The following is a 7471-nucleotide window of genomic DNA, read 5'->3' on the forward strand; positions in this document are numbered from 1 at the left end:
GAAGCCCTCTCAACTCCCCACACTGTTACAGTGTCCTCCACTCATCCAAAGCTGGAGCCAGCAGAGAGCACCTGCAGATGGCCACTGCATTTCTGCACTGCTGGGAGCCAGAGAAGCAGTGGCATCTCTCCTTCCTGGAGCACAGCCTGCCAGCCAGGAGGTCCATGTCCTTTTCTGAAAGCTTCCAGTCTGTTCTGACTGGTCAAAGCAAGCATGGTGAGGTCATTCAATCCTGCAAGGCATCACAATTGTTTCAGAGAGCTCCTGTCATATATGCCTAGGGCTGCTTCTCATCAAATGATGGCAAGGTAAAATGATTGGGAATATGATAGTCATCATGCCAGGTGCAGTGGGACTTCTTGGTTTTGCCCCAAACTTAACCTTGTCCTGAAAGCTGGGCAGACATCTTTTGGGATGGAGGGACCCGAGGACTTCACAGCAGCTGCTGTGGCAGTTGGCTAACATGTGGCTTTAGAAAATGAAGAAGGGCGTTTAGAGGAAATTCATAGACTCTTAGAATGGTTGAAGTTGGAAGGGTCCTTAAAGATCATCACTTATCACTTTAAATTATTAGCCTACCACAGACATCTATAAGCTTTTGTCTAGAGATCTGGGAGCACATCTCTCATCTGGTGTTTATCATGTCCACACGTCTCCTGCCAACACTGTGTGTCCTTCTTGATTCATAATGCCTGAAAAATGAGTTTCCACCCAAGAGAAGAGCTTGAGTAACATCACTGGCAGCATGCATCAGCACTGCCCTGAGCAGAAACCATACTGTGAGCAGAGTCATAGCAGTGAGGAGCCTCCATCTGCCCTTGTGTCCTCATCGTGGAGAGCACTTGAACTACCTTAGCAAATGGAGTTGAAATGTTTGCCCTGAAAAGCTGCAGGCATGGCCACAGATTGCATCATTTGTGCTGTCTGCACTCTTAGCCGATCAGATCATTATTCATTATTGCTGTAAGCTCATGGTACTGGAGGTCTCAGCAGCTCAGAAGTCCAGTCAGCCCCTAACAGTACTTTTTCTCACAGGCTCAGGCTGCTCTAAGGTCTCCCTTGAACGTTCTCTTCTCCGGGCTGAACAGCCTCAACTCTCACAGCATGTCCCCATTGGAGAGGTGCTCCAGCCCTCTGATCATATTTATGGCCTTCCTCTGGACCAAAGGACAGTTTGATGTCCTTCTTGTGCTGGGGGCACCAGGACCGAACAGTACTCCAGATGGGGTCTCACAACTCCATCCATCCACCTACCCACCCTTCCATCCATCCACCCACTCTTCCACCCTTCCAGCCACTCCTCCGTCCATCTATCTATCCATCCATCTATCTATCTATCCATCCATCTATCCATCCAATTCCCCCCCCTAACATTCTATTTACCTTAGCAAAGGGATAGATGAATTTAAATCTATTACTCTATTTAAAGTATAAGCTATGAAGAAGAGAACTGAATTTATGCCTCCTTAGATAGGAAACCTTTTGTTGTTTGTCCTGTTTGATCTGGGGCATGTGCTCTGGCAGCCAGAAGCCCAAAGCATGTGCTGCCCCTGGCAGGCAACGCTGAGGGGACAGGCAGAAGGGGACATTGTTAGTGACAGACAAGGTAGGCTGCTTCTCCAAAGGGTATCTGAAAATAAGGACAAAAGCCTGTAGAACTCTCTAGAAGTGTTATAAGTGCTGCTGCTCTTGAAACAGCTTTCTTCAGTCACCTGAGACCATTCATCTTAGCTGCACAGACGTTATTCAGCAATGTCCATTTCACCTCACATGGGGATGTCTTATGCTACAGATCCCACAGATGAGACCTGCTGATTGTCTGTGTGGAGGTTCCAGGCCCACCCACAGGGCTTGGCCCTTGCACCAAGCCCAACTTGGTTAAGTGTTTTCCTCTTTCTTTTTCAACCAAGCAAACCCTTTGCCAGAGGTCAGGCAGTGCCTCCTCACAGACATTGCTAGTGTTTGTGTTCCTGCTCTAGCTCCTAGGACAAGTGGACATTCCACTGGCAGCTCCCAGATTTAACTATTCCTTTGTGTGGTGCATTGGGATTGATAGGGAATTTTTATCACCTTGGCAGGGACTGGCAGGCTGAATTTCACTGCAGCCCTTCTGAAAGAAGGCTTGCACCTTGTCTTCTGGCTGCTGCTAGTGATGACATGCATAGGAGCTGCAAGTACACCCAGAGCAACAGCAGGCAAGGCTGTGGTCAGACCAGGGGTGTCTGCATCCACAGCAAATTACATTCAAAGAAAAGAAGATAGGAGAAGGAGTGACAAAGCCATCCAGGAGGTTGACAAAAGAGGGACTAGGGCTCCATTTTGGCCAAAGATTCTGCCTGGCACCTGAAACACAGGTTGTGACCCTGTAGGTACTTTTGATGGTGTCAGCATAGAGCATGGACGTGCAGGCTTGATGAGGTCTTGCACTGAGCCCTCTTCCCAACTCTGAGGGGGCTGCCCCTTCCCTGGGCAAGCTGTTGGGCACCCCCCCGCCATAGGTATGTGTAGGCAGGGGCCTGTCTGCTGTGTGGAGGAGCAGCGCTGGGATCCCTCCAGCAAGCAGTGCAGCGCAGTGGAAGGAACTGCCTGCACCTCCTGCCTGAGGCCAAAGGATTTCTCAAAACTAATTCCCCCAAAGGAGTGCCAAAAAGCTAATGAGCTTTGCTTCCCCACACCCCCTGCCAAGGCACACTCCCTCCTAAGGGTGCTCACGTGGCAGCTGGGCTCACCACAGCTCTGCTCTTCTGCACATGGCCTTCCCTGTGAGGTGCTATTTGCCAGAAAGGTAGGTGCTAGGCAGGGGCAAAACGTGAGAAAGCCTCTTGGGATCATCAGCAGTCGTGCTGCCCTGGGCAGGAAGGACACTTGGAGCTGCCTTTGTGCACTTACCTGCTTCAGAAACCCTTTGGGAGCCTGGGAAGAGCAAGCTTTGGGAGGTCTCTGAACAAGCCTTGGCAGGAGGCAGAGCCCAGGAAGTGCCAAGAGCAGCAAAAAACCAAGGTGTTTAAAGCAGGATGGGGAAATCCAAGGGCAGCAATTGCTGAGCCTTTGCCAGGGTCCATGGGGAGCCAATGGGATGAGAGAGCAAGGAAGACACAAACTTCTCTGGCCACTTGCTTCTCAAAATGAAGGGGCTAGCTATAAACACCTCTCCCAGGAATGACTTTCCTGGCAGGAGCAGGGATCCTGCAGCATAATGGTCCAAGGGTGTGACGGATGGATACAGGAATCAGCTGAGCCTAGGAGAGGCATGTGGGCCAAAAGAAAAGAAGTGACTCTCTGAGAAGCCTGGGCAGTTTGGCTGCTGCTGATCCCCAAAATGAAGATAGGCATGGTCTCAAACAGGAGAATTTGGTGGAGGAAAACTGAGGCCATCTCATTCCCGTGGAAGCAGGACTTTCTCTCTCTGCCTCTGAGCTTTGTCGGGGTCCAGAGAGGGGAGTGTGTCTTGTTATTCAATTAGAGAAACTATGCAGCTCTTCATGCTTCCCAACCATCTGCCTGGAGGGCCCCAGCACTGCTGAAAACCCACAGCTAAGGCAGGCAGGAAATCCACAGAAAACAAGGGAAATACACCAAAGGGCACTTCCAGCGCTGAGTGTTCTTCTGTTTCCATGCAAGCCAAATCTACTCTGGCATCTGGGCTTAGAAATTTCCATCCTAGCCCTGGGTAAATGTAATTTTTGTGAGGATTAATCCAGATGGTAACAAACCTCTCTATTTCCTGGGACTGCTATGCCTGTGCCTCCTGAGGCTCTCAGGAAAAAGCAGTTTTCTAGGGTGCTGCCATCCAGCAGCTGAACTGCAGAGATGAGCAGCCCTGAAAGGAGCAGTCTTGGGAGCTGCCAGGGCTAGGATTGTTGCAGTGGGAAGGAGTCAACTGGAGCTGTCACCTCCCCTGATACTTGGCCTAGCCTTTGCTGCACTTGGAGCTACCTTTCAGGAGCCACCATCCCTACTCTAGGATTACTGAGACTTGCTGCTCCTGCCTTGAGGGGCAGCCACAGAGGGGAGAGCGGGGGAAGGGAGAGAGGCTTTTGGGAATGGATGGGTCCCATCCTATCCCCTCCGATCCTGGGAAAAAAGGGGGTTAGGCTGTGTGAGACTTGGTACCGAGCTCCTGAGCAATACCCACGGCTCTCCAGAAGCACCAGGAGCAAGCTATCTGCAGAGCACCTCTGCCTAGAGCCATTCTGTAGGCACCCAGCCAAGTCTGTTCAGCACCTGCCTCCATCCCACACTGCTCCAGCCAACACTCCTGTTACCCTTCCTCCCCCACTTTCCTCCTATCAGTCACTCCCATCCAAACCTCTTTTACACATCCATTGCTGCCTGGTGGTTTTTTCCCCAGAGGGCCCCACAGTGTTACCTCCTCTTTGCCCTCCACTCCAGCCAGTGGCCAGCACAGCCCCTGAGATTACAGCTCCTGCAGGGCAGGAACTCTCTGCTGCTGTCCCTGCACAGGGCCCTGTTCTTGGTTGCAGCTGCTGCAGCAAACATAGTGAAGAGTGATGACAGCATTTGCACCACCTGCTGCCACTGCCCAGAAAAGTTTTCCTACAGTGTGGGCAGACTGGATCATGGAATTGCTTAGGAATCTCATCTGCAGCTTACACACTTTGCAAGGCAAACTTCTCTGCCAGGCTGCTGTGTGATGGCATTAAAAGCCATTAGCATGAAGCCTTCCTCTCATCTCTCAGGGCTCTCTACCCTTAGTCCTCTGAATCGTTGTGCTGGTTTGAGGCTAACTGGAATATTTTAATGAGAGAAATTAGATCGTTGGTTGTAAAGAAGAAAATAATGGTGAAGTCTATAGCATTCCTTGGTTTGCTGAGAGGGATAAAAGGCTAAAATGGCAACAATTTGTCCCACTTTGTTCCAGGCCACTGCTTCCTTTCACTCCTCCCTCATTCTGCTCTAGTATCTAGTACAGGCTGGGAGGTGATCTGCCGGAAAGCAGTCCTGTGGAGAGGGACCTGGGGGTCCTGGTGGATAACAAGTTACCCATGGCACAGCAATGTGCCCTTGTGGCCAAGAAGGCCAATGGGATCCTGGGGTGTATTAGGAGGAGTGTGTCCAGCAGATCAAGGGAGGTTCTTCTCCCACTCTACTCTGCCCTGGTGAGACCTCATCTTGAATACAGTGTTCAGTTTTTGGCTCCCCAGTTTAAGAGGGACAGGGATCTGCTGGAGAGGGTCCAGCAGAGGGCTATGAGGATGATTAGGGGACAGAAAGGCATGGCTTATGAGGAGAGGCTGAGGGACCTGGGGCTGTTTAGTCTGGAGAAGACTTAGAGGGGATTTGATAAATGTTTAAGTATCTGAAGGCTGGGCAGGAGAGGGGGGACAGGCTCTGCTCATTTGCTCCCTGGGATAGGACAAGGAGCAATATGTGTAAGTTGCAGCAAAAGAGGTTCTACCTCAACACAAGGGGGAACTTCTTTACTGTAAGGGTCACAAGAGCACTGGAACAGGCTTCCCAGGGAGGTTGTGGAGTCTCCTTCTCTGGAGCCTTTCAAGGCCTGTCTGGATGTGTTCCTCTGTGATCTGTGTTAGATAGTACTGTCCTGCTCTGGCAGGGGTGTTGGACTCAATGATCTCCTTGGGTCCCTTCCAATCCCTAACATCCTGTGATCTCCCCACTAACCTTGGCTAACAGATAACAACCCAAGCTTTGCTGGTTGTTTTGTTTGTCTGGGAAGAATGAGGGAGCGACAGAGACACACAAGTGAAGAGGGGTTTACAGCTGGAGTTCCAACCTGCAAGGAGCATCCTTGTTTTTCTCATGCTTTGTCTGCCTTGTAGTTGGACAGTTTTGGTCCCCTTGTACTGGACAAGCTACCCTCACTCTTGCCAGCGTGGCCTCAATGATCTGTGGAGTGGAAAACTAATGCCTTGCACCCTAAACATAGTCAATAGATGCAGCTTAGAAGTGCATCAGTTTCCTCATTCCTTCTGCACTATGAGCTTATGTTCAGGCCACTCCTCTGACTAGTTTGTATCCAGGCACACTGGGCCAGGGGACAACAAGCCTCTGCTCAGGCCCTCTGGTCATTCTGCCACTTCAGCAGGTGTTTCCTTGGGACTCCCTTATCTTTGCTGCATTTCCAGCACTGGGTTCACCCAGACTCTCCGATTCCTCTGCATCATAATGGATTTGAAACTTAAGAAAACTGTTTAATTGATCAATGTTTGCACAGACCTCTTTGCCCAAAAGTGATGTATTCCCACAACATCCTCTCCAGGTGACAGCTGCGCAGAAGCTTCTGACAGCCCAAGCTGCATGGGGGTCAGAGGGTAGGGCTGGAAAAAGAAGTGTCTGACCCAGCTGAACAGAACAGCCTACATGGGCAGGACAACCTCTGTCTAAGGGAGGCTGCAAAACCCAGGTTACCCAAACACCTGAAACTATGCATTGATGCAGAGCAGGTAGATTTTTTGTGCTTGGGGGAAGGAAAAAATAACCTGAAATACACCTTAAATTCACCAGAACTGTGTGTCTGACACAGAGCTGCAGACTCTGGTAATACAGACACAGGCAATTTTCCCCACAGCGAGAGCAGCAGTGGGTTGCACTCCAAGATGGGAGAAAGCAAGAATCATGGAACTTTAGAGGTTGAAAGGGACCTCCAGAGATCAAGTTCAACACATCCAGGCAGGTTTTGAAAGTCTCCAGAGAAGGAGACTCCACAACCTCTCTGGGCAGCCTGCTCCGGTGCTCTGTCACCCTCACTGGAAAGAAGTTTCTCCTCACGTTGAGGTGAAACCTTCTCTGTTCAAGTTTGTATCCATTGTTCCTTGGCTTATTACTGTGCACCACCAAAAAGCAATTAGCCCCATTCATTTGACACCTGTCCCTCAGATACTGATATACATAGATAAGGGCCTCTCTCAGTCTTCTCCAGATTAAACAGCCCCAGGTTTCTCGGTCTCTCTTTGTAAGGCAGATGGTCAAGTCCCCCAGTCATCCTCCTGGCTCTCTGCTGGACTCTCTCCAGCAGGTCTCTATCTCTCTTGGACTGGGAGCCCAAAACTGGACACAGTATTCCAGTTACAGCCTCAGCAGGGCAGAGTAGAGGGGGAGAAGAACTTCCCTTGACCTGCTGGCCACACTTCTCCTGATGCACCCCAGGATGCCACTGGCTCTCTTGGCCACAAGAGCACATTGCTGTCCCACGCAGAACTTGCTGCCCACCGACACTCCAAACTCTTTCTCTATGGAGCTGCTTTCCAGCAGGACAGCCTCAACCTGTACCGGTGCCTGTTGTTACTCCTCCCCAGACGGAGGACCCTGCGCTTGTCCTTACTGAACTCCATAAGGTTTGCCTTCACCCAGCTCTCCAGCCTGTCCAGATCTCCTTGGCTGAGCCAACGCTTGAAGCTTTTGCTTCCCTCTTCACAGCAGGGAAAACTGGAAAGCCAGTTCAAATGTTTGCTGTTGGGAAGATGTGAAGACACACAGGATCAGGAGA

The sequence above is a fragment of the Pogoniulus pusillus genome, chromosome 15 (assembly GCF_015220805.1).
Source record: "Pogoniulus pusillus isolate bPogPus1 chromosome 15, bPogPus1.pri, whole genome shotgun sequence".
Classification (NCBI taxonomy): Eukaryota; Metazoa; Chordata; class Aves; order Piciformes; family Lybiidae; genus Pogoniulus; species Pogoniulus pusillus.